This window comes from Mesocricetus auratus, unplaced genomic scaffold (genome assembly GCF_017639785.1).
Source record: "Mesocricetus auratus isolate SY011 unplaced genomic scaffold, BCM_Maur_2.0 Super-Scaffold_100011, whole genome shotgun sequence".
Lineage (NCBI taxonomy): Eukaryota > Metazoa > Chordata > Mammalia > Rodentia > Cricetidae > Mesocricetus > Mesocricetus auratus.
Genome location: NW_024429195.1, coordinates 80,171,223 through 80,189,839, shown reverse-complemented (window position 1 = coordinate 80,189,839; position 18,617 = coordinate 80,171,223). Strand labels below are relative to the sequence as shown.

The 18,617-nt window shown below is 40.6% G+C and overlaps 1 long non-coding RNA gene across 1 annotated transcript in view; it reads left to right on the top strand.

The window, feature by feature from the left end:
* Positions 1–16,869, top strand: part of LOC121143323 — a 50,322-nt gene extending 33,453 nt beyond the window's left edge. The window contains exons 4-5 of the long non-coding RNA XR_005880545.1: positions 10,791–10,916; positions 16,790–16,869. This is a non-coding gene — a long non-coding RNA (uncharacterized LOC121143323). The remainder of the gene's footprint in view (positions 1–10,790; positions 10,917–16,789) is intronic.
* Positions 16,870–18,617: the final 1,748 nt, after the last annotated feature.

The following is an 18,617-nucleotide window of genomic DNA, read 5'->3' as shown; positions in this document are numbered from 1 at the left end:
TTAGCTGTAAAGAATAATCATGCTACAATCCACAGCTCCAGAGAAGCTAAGTAACAAAGAGAGCTCAAGAGGAGACACATGGATCTCCCGGGGAAATAGAATAGGTTTTGTGCATGGACTGGGGGTGGGTGGGAATTGGAGCAGGAGATATCAGGTGTGAGTGGAAGAGTCAGAAAGTGTACTGGGAGAGATAAAGAAAAATAGTACAGTGGAAACTCCCTAAAATATATGTGAGTAACTCTAGTTAAGTCTCCTGGTGATAGGAGATATGGAACCTTAACTGGTCATCTTCTGTAACCAGGCAAGGCTCCTAGCAGAGGAACTGGGGCATCAACCCAGTCACAAAATCTTTGACCTACAATCTGTCCTGCCTGCAAGATGTGCCAGGGTAATAATGGTGCACAACTTGTGGGAATGGCCAATCAATGACTGGTCCAACTTGAGGCCCACACCAGGGAAGGAAGCCCATGCCTGAAACTGCCTGCATGGCCAAGGATCTGAGGCAGGATATGCCAGACACCCAGGATAGAACCAAGCATGACTGGCAGAAAAAGTCAATGAAATGATTCCTAATGATATTCTGCTATACTCATAGATGGGTGCCAAGCTCGGTTGTCACCAGAGTGGTGTCATCCAGCAGAAACTCACAGCCAAACAATAGACAGAGCCTGGGAAGCCCCACAGAAGATGGGGAGGAAAGGACTGTAGGATCCAGAGGAGTTGAGAACACCTTAAGAGCATGGCCCACAGAAGCAACTAAGCAGGCCTCATAGGGGCTCACAAAGACTTAAGCGACAAACATGGACCCTGTCTGGGTCTCAGCTAGGTCCTCTGCATGTAATTTAAGGTTGTGTAGCTTGGTGTTCCTGTAGGACTCCCAACAGTAAGAGGGAGGACGTCTGACTCTTTTGCCTATGCTTAGGACCCTTTTCCTCCTACTGGGTTGCCTCATCCTGCCTTGATATGAGTGTTTGTGCGAAGTCTTCTGTCTTGTTAGGCCATGTGTGGTAGATATCCCTGGGAGAACTGCTCTTTTTTTTCTGAAGGGAAATGAGAGAAGGAGTGGATCTTGAAAAGAGGGGAGGTGGCAGAAGGGACTAGGAGGAGTGGTGGGAGAGAAACCTGGTGTAATGCATGAGAAAAGAATAAAAATTTTAACAAAAGGAATTTAAAAAATAATAAGAGCAGTGACAAGACTGATAATTGCTCCATTTTTTTTTGAGCAACCACCATCCCTCAGTACCATGCCCCCAGTACTCTGAACATATTATCACTTTTGCTCTTCGTAATTACCCTGAGAGGGCTAGTCCTGCTTCTGAGGAGGACCCATCAGGTTTGAAACATTCTAGTTCAAGATAACACAATGAGTAACTACTACACAACGTTTAGAGCAGGTCTTGTGAGGCAGGCACTGTGTAGTAGATCGAAAAAGAACTGTCCTCCACGTATTTAAAAGCTTGGTCCCCAGTTGGTGGTGCTGTTAGGAGGCAGAGATTTGCTGGAGGAAGTGCACCTCTTGGGTCACTTGGGGTGAGTTTTGAGGGTTTATAGTCCCACTCCATTTCCCATCGTTGATGGACTCTATTTCTTTTATCCCTGTGGAACTTCAAACTAAATAAAACCGTGTCTTCCATAAATTGCTTTTGGTCACGGTATTTGATCACAGCAACAGAAAAGTAACTAATACTCCGTGCTTGCTAAATAAAAAAGTGAGTTAAAACAGTGAGTGGCAGGATCAGTGTGTACCCCCTCTCTGACGAAAGCTTCTGTTCTTCTACATCAACGCAATGCATCCACCCCATCCCACAGTGCCTGCGCACAGGCTACCCAGTGCCAAGGGACTAGAGAGAGATCCAAGGAAAGTATAAAGACGGGTAAAGCTAGCATCCCTTTCTTTTCTCTCCTGTTCTTTTCTCTCTTCTCCATCCTTCCTCTAATCCTTCCCAATATCACCGCAGCTTCTTTACCAGTCTTCCTTTGGTGCCCTTTGCCTCTGTGGTACCTTCTTCACAGGGAAGCTGCACTGATCCTGCTGATATACTGGGCGGCTCTGGTCACCCCTCCTTTAATCCCATGTCATTTACAACAGGAAGCCAGTCTTCACACTTTCCTGGGAGACACTTCAGGAACTTCCTGCTGTACAATGACTCTGTTGGAGCTCTTCCCTGCCCCAGGCCTTGCTGCCCCAGGCCTTACAAAGCAGTTGGAACCTTGGAATTTGCATTTCCTTTGACCAAAACACTCATCTCAACAGGAATAAGTTTTGTTCTCTCCTTCACATTTCTTACTAAAAAATACTTCATCTTGAAGGGCTTTCCTGACAAATATATAAAAAATTATGACTCTCTCTTCTAATTCCCCTTCTCCTTGGCGCATAGCAAGTGTTCAATATATACTAGTTGACTGAATCAGTGAATAAAATGTGCTGGGTGAAACCTTACCTACGTCTCCCACGTAGGTCACAAGATGAAACACAAATGTCCTGTGGGTGTGGCAAGTCCTTCTGTATGTCAGAAATGCCGGTACTCTTTAAAGAGGCTCTGAAGGGCCCTGCCTGTGAACCCTACCATGGTCTCTTCCTTTTCAGCATGGGTTGACAGTCACAGATGGAAAGAGACAAAGAGGAGCCAGCCGGATGGGAATACTGAGTTGTCTGCACTCATCCCATTCAAGGTTCAAAGTTTTTCAAGCCACAGCTTCAGCTCTGACATCTTTTGTAACCAGTTAGGCAAGGTCTGTACTGTGGTGTGCAGAAATCTTAGTGGGAAAACACCATGCACCTCTAGTAGACACAAGAAATAAATAATGGATTTTTAAAATGAGAAATGTTCTTTTTAGTCTATCATCTGTGTGGTTTGGCCAATCTGAAGAATTTCTAAAAACTCCCCATTTCTCTATTCACTTGGCCTAGGGTTCACCTGTATGGTCAAAAGTACAGAATTGAGTCTCTTCTTGATAGGGTAATTTCCATGTAAATTTCTCTTAAAACTTCTTGTTAAAATACTTGTGTTGTTCATATTTTCCACTGAATTAAAATATAAATTACTTGGGCAATAAGATATAGAAGTATGCATATTAAAACCACAAAAAGAGTCTGGCAGTGGTGGTACATGCCTTTGACCTCAGCACTCAGGAAGCAGAGGCAGGCGGATCTCTGTGAGTTCCAGGCCAACCTGGTCTACAGAGCGAGTTCCAGGATGGTCAGGACTTCACAGAGAAAACCTGTTTCACCGCCCTCCATGCACCCCAAAAAGAATAAGATGCACATGGGGTACTGAACAGTTCCTCGTTAGTGTAATAATTAATATCCTCTCCCTGTCACACAAGAAGAAACTATGGTTCAATTCCCTGACAAGGAGATGGAGTTATTTTTTTTGATCCAATATTAACCATTTTACATTTCTGTCAAATGTGCTACAAAAGTCATTTGTAAACCAAAACTTATGTCCTTCCCCACAAAAAAAATCATACAAAGTTTCAGAAGAGGATCTTTTTATCTAGCTTGTATCAGGTTTCTACCCTTGGGAGTATTAAGCCCTGACAAGGGTCATTTGGGTCACACTCCATCCATACAAAATACCTGACAGAGAATGAGACAAGGATCAGGTTTCTGTAACATGAGAGACTCAGTGGCATGAGGTCTCCTAAGACTGCTGGCCAGTGCTGGTCTCCTGGCAAATGCAAATCTTTTTCTTCCTTGCATGTTGTCCCAGTCCTAGCTGTTCATCTTTGGATACAGGGTAGAGATGCATCAGATCACGCACTTGCTAATGTGATGCATTGCAGCATTCCTGAATCTCAGGGGCACTCCAGAGATGCAGCCTTCTCCTGCGTGGTGTCTCTTCTAAGACATGTCTTATTACAAAGCCACAAGGGCGGCCATTCAGCCTGCACCCTAGGACCAAGTCTACTCCTCATGCCTTCTCTGAATAGTCTGTCTTCCTTCTTTGGCAAAGAAACATCTCTAGCCATTTTCAAGTGAGAATTCATCTCTTATTTGCATAATTAAATTCAGGAAGAGATTATTTTCACTTCTTTGAAGATTAATTAGTTCTGATCTCTGCCTAAATATGATAAAAGACACACAGTCCATTTTCACCATTGTGATTGACTTTTATCCTGGTTTTAAATATACACTCCTAGAAACAGGGCATCTTGGAAATAATTTGAAAGAAGGATGTAAATAAGTCCAAACTCCATGCATTTTAACTGCAGGTTAAAATCTTGACCTGATTGGGCGTCCTAGAAGTTTTGATTTTGACCCTAGTATAATTATTCAATGTGCTTCTAACTTCTGAGGCATAAATAATGACTGAGGTTTTGATATAAAACATTTATCCTGAGAAAGCATTGCTTTCAGTCTATGAAGATCTAACTACCTTTAAGTCCAGGCTTCTTCTAAAAAGCAATTTAATAACTATTATAGTGTTATAATATAGTACAATCTAATAATTTGTACTATAGTATTAATAATATGGTAGAGCAGTGATTATAATTATCACAATCGTTCTCGTTCTAGCAATCATGAATTTTATAGTAATAATTATTGTTATAGTAAGAATAAGATAGAAATAGCTGACATTTCTTAAAATAATCAAATGGTATTGTATTTTTATTATCCCCATACTATTGATTAGAAAGGTGAGGCCCGAGGAACTGAAATTGTTACATTAAAGTATTGGTATATCTCACCTTCTTGCCTCTAGTAGTGAGGGTTTATATGTATCTCCAAAAGGCTCTAGACCACTTTCCCCACTGTCAACACTGCCTGTCACATCCCTGTGAAGATGGAGAATTCTCACATTTGCATATGAGCCCTCTGTTCATTCATTCTGCAAATCCACTTCTCAAACCCCATTCAAAGGTCCCCGCCTCCCTGAGACCTTCCACAATGCTCACATACAGAATGAGTGACCCTCTCCAGTGCTCCTATTGTCCTTGTGTGACACTCCATTACTGACTTATCCCACCGTCCCTTGAGTGAGACTTGCCTGTGGCTGGGACTCAACTTTCCACCAAGGATCTTGCCTTGGTCAGATTTCTGTCACAGGTGAGACTCTCTACTGGGGCGGAGAACTGGTTGCGTAAACTGATTACGGCTGCTTCACTGGCCTGCTGCCCCTTCATCACAGACCTCTAGTACCACCAGAGCCCTCAGTTGGCAAGTCAGTGGCACAGCCAGGTTTTCTAAGAAATAGGAAAAAAGTTCCGAGCTGTGCCACCACACCATGGATCATCTATCAACAGCAGGGCCAAAGGTCAAGTTTGGATTAAGGTGGCAAAATCAATTGCCTATCTCTTCACATCATGTGGTGCTGGTTTGGGGTGATAGGTCAAAAATGGCAACTCCATGTGACTGTACACACATATGGGAATTGTGATGGGAACTGTGTTCTTCCGTCTAGCAATTCATTATCCTTTCAATAGTATTTAGTCAATGTCTTCACTACTCTTGATACTAGGCTAGGCAAGAATTAAGCAGAAGAGTTTTAAAATGTTAAGCAAAAATAGAGGTCACATATAACTTCATATCCCAAAGGCCGTGTGGCTGTATGCTACAGAGACAGGCATTGGACAAGATTCCCTTCTCTAAAGTCATTTGTTTCTTGTAGCTCACTGTTTATTACGACTTAAGGACTAGCTATAACTGTATGATTTCCTGTCACCCTGGTATCTGTTCTGAAAGAGGTACAGCCACCTACACTTAAGAGGGTGTGGTGCTATAGAGAAGGAAAAAGTGAATGGAAAACTGCATTTACAACCTCTATAACATGTTCACTGAAGGAGTATTGGACCCACTCTTCATATGTATCTCAATGATCACCGTGACCAGTGAGACGGACATCGATCAACCATATTTGGATATCAACAGTTAATAATAATAAAGAGGAGTAATTTGCCCAAGAATACATAACTGGTTAGTGAATGGCATAGTATTAATATCTACAGTAGAAGCAAGACCCCAAAGTTTACCTTATTAACCTCTTAAAGCTGGGCAAAAAGATGAAGGTTCAGGCAAGCTAGACATGCCAATAAAATTAGATGAACACTTTTCATAATAGAATGGCACTTATTAAAAATTACTCTAGAGCTGGATGGTAATTGCACACACCTTTAATCAGTGCACTTTGGAGGCAGAGGCAGGCAGATCTTTGTGTTTGAGGCCAGCCTGGTCTACAAAGCAAGTTCCAGGATAACAAGGCTACATAGAGGAAACCCTGCCTCAAAAAAATAGGAATAAATCAGTAAAACATTACTCTAGACTAGCAGATAAAAAATGGGACTTTGGGGACAAATTGGGCAATGTAACCATACATTTTATAGGTGGTCTCAGGATCAACACTTCAGGAATGTGTACACTTAAATCAAAATATAGATGATTTCCTACATTAATAAATTAAGGTGTAACTCATGAATGTTAGAAGCTAGCATTTTCTTAGTTCAATACATTTGCAGAGAGATAATGTGTCCAGGGAAAAGGAAGCTATAAAATACACAAAGAACACCTATTTGACTTGGAAGCAGCACTGACTGTTGATGTGTTCAGGGCTACTGAGTGTGCCATGGGGACTATGGAGGAACTTCTAGGACCACTCCTCTTCACATTCTTACTTTCTGAAAGGCACTTACATCCACCCACCCACCCATACATTCACCCAGCCTTCAGAATATTTACTAAGCGCCCCTTTTATGTGTCAGACCCCAGATATAAGAAGAGGGAGATTAGTCATCATATTTGTCATCTAGACAGTCACAGGAGGAGGGGCCATATACACTCTGTAATGACAGGGTAGTGAACCCTTTCTGTCTAGGCATGAATTCCTTCAAATCTCTGGGGCTAAGAAAACTGTCTTTTTTTATCAAATCACAAATTTAAGGACATTTCAGAATTTAACATTTCTCCATCCTCTGATTGTCAATTCAGCAACAACCCAGCAGGCAGGCATTTCCAGACTCATTTGATACACGAAGGCCATGAACTTTTGTCTTCTAAGATCACAAGGCTAAACAACTAGGAAGTAAATATTTGAAAGGCCAAGGTTTTAATTTTCGATTTAGAGCTGTACCAAGACTGTCTTTCTAAAACAAAGCTGAGGTAAACAAATACTAATCCATAATTGAGTTTTTAAATAAATATCTATAAGACTAAATGAAGCCCTTTAGGCCATCCCAGCTTCTGTTTTATCTTAGAATTTAAGATAGGCACGCACACAGTCCTATCCCAAAGACCAAGCAAACCTGTTTAATGTCAGCAATGACTAGAACTTATTTATTGGTGGAAAGGAGAGACGCTTGCACCCACGCTTCCCGGATGCTCGTATTCTTAACACAACTTTCAAATAGCAGTATTTACCCACATGAACCACTTGTGATAGATGGCAAACATGCATATAAAATCGAGGAATTGGGCTTGACTCCAGCTTTTCCGTTTCCTCAACTCTCCAATGTGTGTCCTCGCCTGCAGGAGCGACATAAACAGGGAAGTACAACAGCTACATTGGGTTGTGGTGAGGAGGAAACAAAGGAACCCAAAGGAAAAGCCTCCCACTAGCCTGTAGCCTGCCCATGATGGCAGCCATTGCTCATAGAAAGTTTGAGAGTTATCTTGGTCTACAACCTCACCATTCAGTGAATATTGAAGAGTTTCTGAGTCTCAGACAGAAAGGACCAAATTGAATTGGGAACAATACGGTATTGTGAACATGCTATCTGCTTGAGGATTGGGCAAGCTTGGCTTTGAAGCCAGCCTCAATGCTAGCAGTATGATCTTAATCAAATCTCTTAGGCTTTCTCAACTTGTATTCCCAACTGTGCCATGTGGATCAAAATGTCTTCCCTTATAGCGAAGAGCTGAACAGAGAAAGACGATCCTACAAGAGGGGGCCCCTCAGCGTGGCGGCCTACGCGAGTGACCTGGACCCGCACAAAGCATATGCTATTACTTGAACTGATGGGAGTGCTTTGTGGGCAAAGCCAAACATTGGCTGCATCATCACTAGTCTTGTCGCTAGCACATCTGGCATCAGAGACCTGGAGACTAGAGGAGAGAAGGGCACAGTTCCAGGCCTCTGAACAGCTAAACTTTTCTAGGAATCCCTATGAGGTCTTGGCAAATGTAGGTACATTTCAGGAGGTGAAGGACACCCTTGTCAGCATTTGGGCAATCAAAATTTGCTCCGTTTGGTCGTCCTTATCACTAAGCAATGATATGCCCACAGGCTGATCGATTGTTCCACCGATGTTGTTTTATAACTGAAATACCAAATCCAGAGCCTTCAATGGTTGAAATCCCATTAACATTGCTTTTCAAACTTCCTACACCAAAAGATTCATGGTTTCTAGAGAAACTTGTCCCCATGTTCATGGTTTCTGAAAGTAAACCCATTCACACCAGGAAAATCTGAATACAGTGAGTAGAATTGGAAGATGTCCACAGTTTAAAAAGGCAGCCTATACGTTTAAATTGTTCTTGGATACTGACAGATGCCCCTAATGTGTCAACCATTACATTCTCTAATATATTCCAAATATCTCCTTAACTTGGTATTTAATTTATTCTCCAAGCAATTCTCGGTGGTGGCAAATGAGAGCATTTTCACGGGTGGATTCTGAGGCCAGAATCATTTGTGAAAACTTCACTAACCTTTCTCTGTGTTCTAATTAGAAGCCACATTTGCAGAGATTTTAATTGCTTCGGTGTCACACGGCCTTCTAGGATGCCCTTTTAGCATCATGTGCCAGAGGAATGAAAATAGCTCACAACTCTTAACATCTATGTAATCTCTGTAGAGGCTTTACTCAGCTGTGTTTGTGGTACAGGGAAGCAAATACTCTCATATGATCCTCTTGGAATTTCAGGTTGGCGGCAAAATAGATCCTTAAGATGATTGCATGTCTTAATAAAACATCACATAACAATGTCTTAAGGTTCAACTGCAGTTCTACAACTTGGTCATTCTGAGAGCATTTGCCTCGATGGCAGCTCAGCAATCGAGACAGAAGTAAGAGCCTGAGAAATTGATTTACAAGTTAATACTTTGGAAGTTTTCTTTTTTGTTTTTGCCTAGAAAGAAATGCCACCTCCACAGTATGTTTGGGGACTTTATCAGTGAAACTGAAGTTCAGTGTCCAATCCTTATCAACACAGCCCCAGCACATCGAGACACAATTATGCCAGGGACCAAACATTAATTCATTGTTTGGGGGGTGCCTTTTTCTGCAAGCCTTGCAGGTTTTCTTGCTTACCTTAGTAAACACTGAGTCATTTCCATGAAACCTGACTGATAAACAGACTAAACCACATGCCCCGGATAGACAACTCTGCTTTGGGGTTAGTAGTAGAGGAATTTAAACAGACTAAAAGTGAAGCCCAGGCCTTTGGTCTTCCTCTGCACGCAGTCTGTTTTGCCATGGATTCATAATATCCTATTATGCTTTTCAACTTGAAAAGTGTTTATATTCAAGTCTTTTGCTTTTTTACTCAAAAAGATAAATGTATAAAAAACCCCAAGGGTCTGAGAAGGTGAGTGACTTGCTCTGTTGGGGAGCAGAAGTAGTGAATTTTGACCTGTGATTCCCACACTGCCATGAATTTGCTTCTGGGGCTGGGAGTGGTTGGGCTGCAGCTCTAGAATATGGGGAGGGGAAGATAGGACTTGTAGATACTCAGGTAAAATTCACATGGGTTCAGGACACACATTTTGAAGGTCACCAGATTAAGAGAAAAGCTTCTTGCCTCCTACTTCCTGGAGCACTTTCTACCTTCCCATGATGCATGGCAGCTGCTTCAGTCAACTCCTTCCTGCCCCCACCAGCAATTTAAAACATAGCAATTTTTAAAATGTGAACCATAAAGTTTTGCTTGAGAATTATAAGCCCTTCACAGTTGAACACCTTCCACTTGGGTAAGACAATAGAAATAGAATACAATAGAAAACATACTTTCTTATTGGAGGGGTAAAGAACAACTAACCATGATATTATAAACTATTTAGAGAAAAACTGCAACCTGAGAAAATTTAAGTCATTGAGTACAGTATAGCATTATTGCAAATGCCCTCATTTACTGAAAAGTAATCTGTAATGATTAAATATGTAAATAGTTTGGTTGGGATTGATATTTCCTTCCAAAAGTCAATGTAATTGTTCACAAAATGAGGACTGTGAGACATACATTTGAAGAGTCCCACAGTATATAGAAATTATTATTTTTATTTTAAAAATTAACATATTCTAAATGCCTAATATTAAATTTCACTTGCATTCAGTCTTAACATTCCTAATATTTGGGGTAAAGGATATTTGCTGGGGACTGTGTTCATTCTATGTCATTGTAAGATATTGAACAATTTAACATCCTTTATCTCTCTTAGTTATGACAATGAGAAATGTCTGCAGACATGACCACATTCTGAGAACTGTAGCTCTAAGAGCAAAAAACAATTCAAATTGTATGAGCCCCCACTCAACTCACTAGACTGGGGACACTTTTGCATACAAGATAATGGGGTTATTTAATTTGATTGATGGGATTCAAGAGATATGGAAGGGCTTGAACCCCCAAACACCTTTCTTGGTTGTCTTCTCCAAAATCACACTACAAAGCATGGGTTTCCTTGGGATTAAACATTGCTTAGGTGTTTCCATGATGCAACGACTCTAGATATAGTAGCACTGTCAGCCACACGTCTGTATGGCTTTGCTCTAAGGTTACGAGGGTACTTGGCTAAGAGGCTCCAGAAAGGTGAAATGCTCTGTACTAATTTCACTTGCTCTACATTTTTTTCCAGGCTGTTTCTCAACAAAAATGACAAGCCAGGCCAAATTCCTCAAGTGAAAGCGTGTTGCTTTCCAGTCAGCAGAAGCTGGAGCTGAAGCCCCATTGAAGTTGCTGAAGTTTCCCATACAGTGTCAAGGTCAGTGTGGAGTTTCCTGGTGGCCGACATAAATAAAGTGGTGATAATAACCCAGAACTGCCTGACCACCTGGCCCTTTCAGCCATTGTTGGAAGGAAGACACATAACAAAGGCCAAGGAGAACTACCGGGCATCACCTCCTCCTTGCATATTTGCTACTGATGCTTCCAGAATGTCGGCACCATTTCTATATAAAACCCTTGCCAGTCTCTCTTCCCAGAGCACAAACCAAGTTTAAAATACGAATTACTCGCTGGGCGGTGGTGGCACACGCCTTTAATCCCAGCACTTGGGAGGCAGAGGCAGGCAGATCTCTGTGAGTTCGAGGCTGGGCTGGACCGACAGCCTCCAAAACAATACAGAGAAACCCTGTCTCATAAAAACCAAAAAAAAAAAAAATACAAATTACTCATTTCCCGAGCCAAAAATATTTTAAATAGATAACAAAGCAGCAGCTAACTGCTTTATTGTGACTCAGGAGATTTCAGGTTTTTATTTTTCTGTTATTTGTATCAGTCAGAAATGTGGATGACCCTTTCCAAACAGTTTAATTAAGGAATATTTCAAATGTTATAAAGCTTTTAAAATAAGGTATTGAACTCTACCTCTGTGTAGAGTTAACAAAAGCACTTTACCCAATTACTTCAGTACTTTGTTTTAAATAAGGCCCATTAAAAATTATTTTCCAAACCCAGCTCTCCTTCCTCACTCCCAGAAATAACTATGACATAATAAATGGGTGTTTATTTAAAAGATGCTGCTAAATTTGTGATAATATTTCCATAACAATCAAAAGTTGGTCTAAAACTTAACATTAGAGGTGAAGACTAGCTGGCTATGGTTATGATCCAGGCCCAAATCTATATTTAATGTGGAGTATTTTTCACTTCCTTTTCCCCAACTCCTAGAATTCTTGCCATGACAGTTCTAAGCTTAGGTCTCAAAAAGTTTGGAACGTGCCCCACTCCCATGAAGCTCACATGTGAGAAGAGAGGCAAGCCATTTTGACTGAATCTTTTCTTCCCAACCAGACCCTGATCACAAACTCATGAGTTAATTTAGCCAATACCAGAAGAAACACCCAGGTGAGCCCTTTCCATATTGCCAACCCATTTAATTATGTACTTATAATACTTCCTACTTTGAGCCACTAAATATTGAGGTAGTTTATTAGACAACCAACCTACTTTTACAGATGTACTAATTCTGAAATGGTTGTGAAATATCCACACATGCTCATCAGTAAGTTTTTATTCACACTGGATCACAGGGAACAAGCAAATTTTAGATAGATTTAGGAGTTATCAGCATAAGAAAGCTTTTGATATCAAGAATGAGCTTGGGGAGTGTCTTCATTAAGGTTCCTATTGCTGTGACAAGTTAATGTTCCTATTGCTGTGACAAAACACCATGACCAAAATGGAAGTTGGGGAGGAAAGGGTTTATTTAACTTACACTTGAGCAGTGCTGTTCATCACTGAGGGAATTCAGGACAGAAACTCAAACAGGGAAGGATCCTGGAGTCAGGAGCTGATGCAGAGGCCACAGAGGAGAGCTGCCTGCTAGCTTGCTTAGAGTTTTAGAGGTTCAATCCATTGTCATGATGGGGAGCATGGCAGCATGCAGGCAGATGTGGTGCTGGAGGAACTGAGAGTCCTACATCTTGTGGACAACAGGAAATCCACTGACTCACTGGGTGGTATCCTGAGCATAGGAAAACTCAAAATCCACCCCCACAGTGACATATGTCCTCCAGCAAGACCACACCCACTCCAACAAAGCCACACCTCTTAATAGTGCCATTCCCTATGAGATTACGGGGGCCAATTACATTCAAACTACCACAGGAAGTTTTCCTATGTTCTGAAAAAGATATTTAAGTACATGGTGCTCATGATTAATGGTATTGTTCTCCATTTGGTTTTTCTAATATTGTTTTTAAGAAGCTATCATGAAATAATTAAGAGAAATGCCTAAAATAAAAACAAACAGAAACATTTTAACCTATAGTAGTCTCCTGCTCCCACTTCCTTCATATCATACATATTCTGTTCCCCACAGTTTTCTTTTAATTGTATCGTAAGAGTATAGGTTCCAAATAACTTTTGCATGCATCTTTCATTTTAGTTAACTCTGTCCTGCTCTCCTTTGGGATAGAGACAGGGAGATGGGAGTGGTGAGGAAGTAGGTTATAGGTTAACCAAAATTAAGGATAAATGCTGAAACCTTATGGACACTCATTGGCTTGTAGGGTAATTAAACGTGTAATTTAATAAAAGTAAGTTTGAACAGAGGTTACCTGCATGGGTGAACAAGGCTACTCTTAGAACACATGGACTATAAATGAAAATCTCAGTTCCAGACATGGGATCCTTCCCTATGAGTTAATCATTGGTCAGGGAGGCCCCAGAGGTCTCAGCACCAACACAAGGTTATTACTATTGTTCTTTGTTGCCCATCATCACTGGATGGTAAGACCTTAATACTGATGACAACACACAGATTGGTTTTAGTAAATCAATTTACTATACATTGTTTATTACAATATATTACAAAATATGAATATCAATTTAAAACTTACCAGGGTGTTCTCTCCTTAGTTTTCATAATACCAAGAGGTGGGTGCTATGTGGGCTGCTGTGAGAAAAAAATACTATATAATCAATGGTCTAACCTAGCACTGAATCCTGTATGTTTTAATACCAACCTGCCAGGAAAGATGTGACCATTGGTGTAATAGTGGCATTAGGAGTAACAAGTCACTTTCTGATTACATTTGAATCCTGATCCTTGGAAGCCAGTTTCATGTCTAGTACTGTAAACCTTCTCAAAAGCCTGTGACTCAAGAGGCCATAGTCCTAAGGGGAATTGGAGAAAGTGATAAGAATGTGACTTTAAATATTCAAATGCAGATGGATCATTTCTCTCAACTTCCTTCCACACAAATCTCAAGGAATATTATGAAAGAATGTAAAATCCAGTAGATGGAGAAGAGAAATGTGAAATGTTGTCTTCTGGACATAATAGGACTATAATACCCATGAACTTACAGTAGCTATAATTATCTACACAAGATCAGACCAGTCAAAATTCCAGCATGAATGAGGATTGGTTTCTCAGACTCCACCCCCACACCCCCAACTGAGGACCCATTGGTAGCTGATGGTTGTTGGGAAGAAAGAATGCCATGTCACTGGTAGGCAGGGCTGCTGGAAGGCATGTAGATAACACTAATGGGTCTCAATTAGTTATTTATTAAAAAAATAAAGAACATGACGCTGTGAGGGGGATGTGTTTAGTGGTTCTAGAGTGAACTGAAGGAAGGTAATAGAGGTGAATATGATCAAACACATAGTATACATATGTGACAGTATCACAGAATAGAAATAAGAGAAAAAGAAAATTATTTTCTTATTGAGTTCATCTGAGGTTTTATGACATTTTAGTCATTTTTTCAGAATAAAATGTTTGAGGAAAATATTTAAATATGCTCTTTCACTACACCATTTTCACATTTATTTCTCTATAGGGTAGAAGTCTACCCTACCCCATGTTGGTATTATTTCTATGCACAACTTGTGTCTTTGGAAAATGATAAATCTAACTTTGTCATTTTTATAAATTACAATGCCATCTCTTAAATCTTTGTGATAATCCTACTCTGATGTCAATTGATTATCAATTTGACAAAAATCTAGACTCACTGAAGAGATAAGCCTCCGAGCACATCTGTGATGTGCTATCTAGTTTAGATTAATTGAGGTGGAGAGATCCATCCTATATGTGTGTGTTGCTACTCTATGTGCTGAGATCCCCAAATAAATAAAAAGAAGAAAGCTGAATGGCCATGGGTACGCATTGTTCTCTGCTTCTTGGCTACAGACATAATATGGCCAGCTGTCTTAAAATCCTTGCGCAATAGCATTGTCACCAGGATGGATTGGATCCTGAAGCAAAGAAAACATTTCCTTTCTTAATTTACTTTAGTGGGACACTTTGTCACACCAATAAAAAAAGTAACTAATACAGCTCCCAAGGTGGCACTGGGATTATTGTTACTTTCTTTGCAGAGAAATGGAGACTCCTACTCCAACACAATGTTCAAGCTCACCCAACAAGTAACAGTTCTGGACTTTGAACACAAGGTGTTTGGAACTACTCATCATACACCCCTTCTCATAAGACTTACTCCATGTTACTGGTTTAATTCTCACCAATTTACCAGTCAATCCCCCAAGAACTCCTAAAAAAGATTCTGTCCTCCCCAACATAGTGTGTATGAATTATTTGACCCTGTCTAAATCCTTTGGCTATGATTCCACATGGCCCCAGAAATAGGGCAGAGCTGGCCTGAATTATGCTTCAAAATGAGTCATGCTTGCTTATCTTGTCATCAAAAATGGCTATGAGTCTTCATCTGCCCACAAACACTAATTAATGATCATCTAACTGTACTGTCAACTCTGCTTAATTTTGAGTGATACCAGTTGTTTCTTCCGTCAGCCAGCCAATAGCGACAGAGGAAGGTACTCATGCATGCCATTGTCCGGGTGGCTCTGGGCCTATAGCAGCCCAGTTTAATGGGCATTCAGAGCTCATTAGTGAACGAACTCATGAGGAGTGACCGCTCCGGTGCCACACGTTGCAACTAATAGCTCTACTGAACAGAATCGTTTCTGTTTCTGCTCACTTGTTGGGAAATTCTTTCAATGTCAACAAGTGGTCCTGTCGGCAGGAGCCCTCCATCTTGCCCAGCAGTTTTATCCGTTGCTCTTCTGAGCCATACTTATGTCCTCTTCTATTGTCCGGCCCTACAAAGGAGCCTGAACAATCACAAAGCCTTCACAGCCATTCATCATCAACTCGCTGGATCTATAGGCAAGCCTGCCCACCAAAGTCTGGGTTTGGCCTGTGGGTATGGCCTGGGTACATATGACAGTGAGTCAACAGCCCCATAGACCCTGCCTTGGGGATCTGAATAACAAAGACCGAGGCTTGAGGTCCTCATCCAAGAGAAAACCAAAATTACGGGAAGTATACAACATAAGGCTATGGATGTACTTTTGGAGGTTGGCTTTGTTTTTCAATCTTACCATCCATCCCCACTGCATGCTGTAGAGAAAGGGATGCATAGTTACTGCCGAGAGCAGTTTTGTGTCTCATCTGTGTGCATTGAGAATGGAGGGCTGTTTGGCACATTTCTTTGGGGGACTTTAAAACACATAATTGAATTGTTCAAATCAAATTTCGGGGCCCCTGTCACAAATCATTACCTGTCTTTCTTCTATCTTTTCCTTGCTCTTCAGATGAGTGCCTCATACACTGACCTCCATTAGCTTAATTTGGTTGAGACATTTTCCAGCCCATATTATGAAAATGAGAGAGAAAATAATGTTGGCCAGGGGACCATCTGTAGAGTTCTGTTGTTTAAAAAGAATATACATGAATTTTTATTTACATGCCTTTTTATTTGAAACTACTTTCTATGTAACTGAATTCTTATAGAACTTAGATATTTATAGAAACTAACATTCCTCAGATTATTGTCTTTGATTTGATCATTGAGACTGATATTTCTATTCTAGCGTGAAATTAGAAGTATTCATTTTTTCTGATCTGGGTTTCTTTGTGTAGCTCTGGCTGTGCTGGAACTTACTTTGTAGACCAGGTTAACCTGGAACTCAGGGATCCACTTGCCTCTGCCTCTCTAGTTCTGGGATTAGAGGGGTGCAACACAGCAGTCTGCTAAAATTAAAATTAAGAGTACTCTTAACTTCAAATCGTAACACAAAATCTATATAAAATGATAACGGTTCTTATTTGTCGACCAATGTTTCCCTTATGAAGTGAAATGCTCTCTCTCACATCTGCAGGAGGTGCCATGAAATCAAACCATCTCCCAGCACAACCAACCACTCAATTTTTAATTCATTGATTGCTTCCTTCTTTAAAGTAAGTCATTTTCCAACTTCTTGGTGGGTTTATCAATATGTACTGAAGCCAAAAAAATACAATCAATGGGTTAAACAGTCATATGTAATTCAATTTAGGGTAGCTTTTAAAAATACATTTCAGCACTGTACTAGTCCTTAAGAAAGTGTACTTTAATGGAGAACTGATACAGTGGTTACTTGTCTACCAGATTCTTACAGTAGAGTTGACGGATAGCTTAGCTGAGCAAGCATGAGGATCTGAGTTCAAATCTCTAGGACCCACATAAAAGTTGTAGCCTGTGAGCTGTGGGGGAGGGAGCAAAATAAATACTTAAGCAGTTCTGTGTACTGAGTATTTAGAATGAACAAACTTAATAAGTGTTTAAGTCTTGGTTGCTCAGTAGCCTCTTAGAAAAATTTATATTTATAATTTAATTCTTATAAAACCATAAGTATGATCAGGATGTATACACCTCTTGAGCTTTTTAAATCTTGTAGTCTAATTATTTTCTGTTATGTATTTGCTTTTACAAGACACTTGCTTGTTTTTTGTTTTCACAGTTTTCAAACTTGGTTTTAAAAAGATAAGATGTTATCAAAAGCCTTAAACTCCAAATTGGTCTTGTATCTGACAGATAATATATACTGTGTCATTTTCTATAGTTTAGAATTAGTATACCTTGTTCCTGGAGTTCACTTTGGCATCCAGATTCAGTGTCCCTTGGCACATAAGAATGGGCAATTTCATCAAGGTCAAAAGTTCAATTTTTACCCCATTTTCTGAAAATCATTGAATAGAGATGCCATCATGATTTCCAAAGATCTCATAATACTAGAAACCATTTGACCAAGTAATCTGAAAGCCTCTCTAAAGTCCTCTAACATTATTTTATTTATTTATTCATTCATTCACTCACTCATTATTTACTGGGCAACACTAAATGACAGGAATTGATTTAAACTCTTAGAATATAGCACTGAATAAAAAAGGCAATCTTTGCTTTGCATAAAATTGACATTTGGCAGGGGTAGGTGTTTCAAATACAATAACAAGAAACCAAGTTGTGTGCATAGACATTTTGGAGAAAGTAAGATATAAGCAAAGACTTGAAGGAGGAGAGTACCCACCCTATGTAGGAGGGTGGGGTGCAGGAGCTCAAAGTAAGGGTACCCTTCCTCCAGGATCAGAGAGGAGATCAGTGTGACTGAGTTAGAGTCACCAAGAAGGAGAGTGTAGGAAAAGAGGTCTCTGATGAAGCTGACCTGAAAGCCTGGAGACTAGCACAGGGACTTCACCCTTTCTTATGATTGGGACTGGGAACAACTGGAGGTTTGGAGTGTATTGTGATAAGATCTTGGGGCCAGGTGAAGTCCCGAGTTGTTGACATGAGGACAGTCATGTCAAGTCTCTAATGCCTTGCCCCTATGGAAATAGCAAAGCCTTCCTCTGCTGAGGCTCAGAGGGAGCAAAGCTGTTTTCTGGTCCAGGTATGAGTGTTTACACATGGTTGACTGTGGGAAGAAATTGTGGACTTGAACTTCTCCTCCACCCACATGACTGCAACCAGAGACTACTGAGAGCTCCTAGTGAGACTACCTAGCCTGTCCTCCTTGTACTGAGTTTTGTCGTAGGTGTCATCAGAGTTAACCTATCTGATCCCAGCTTTTCTGCATGTGTGTCTGTGTGTCTGTGATTTTCTCATTCCCGTGTCATTCACCTCTCACCTCTCACCCCAGCCGAGTGATGGTGTTCTCTCTGGATGTGACC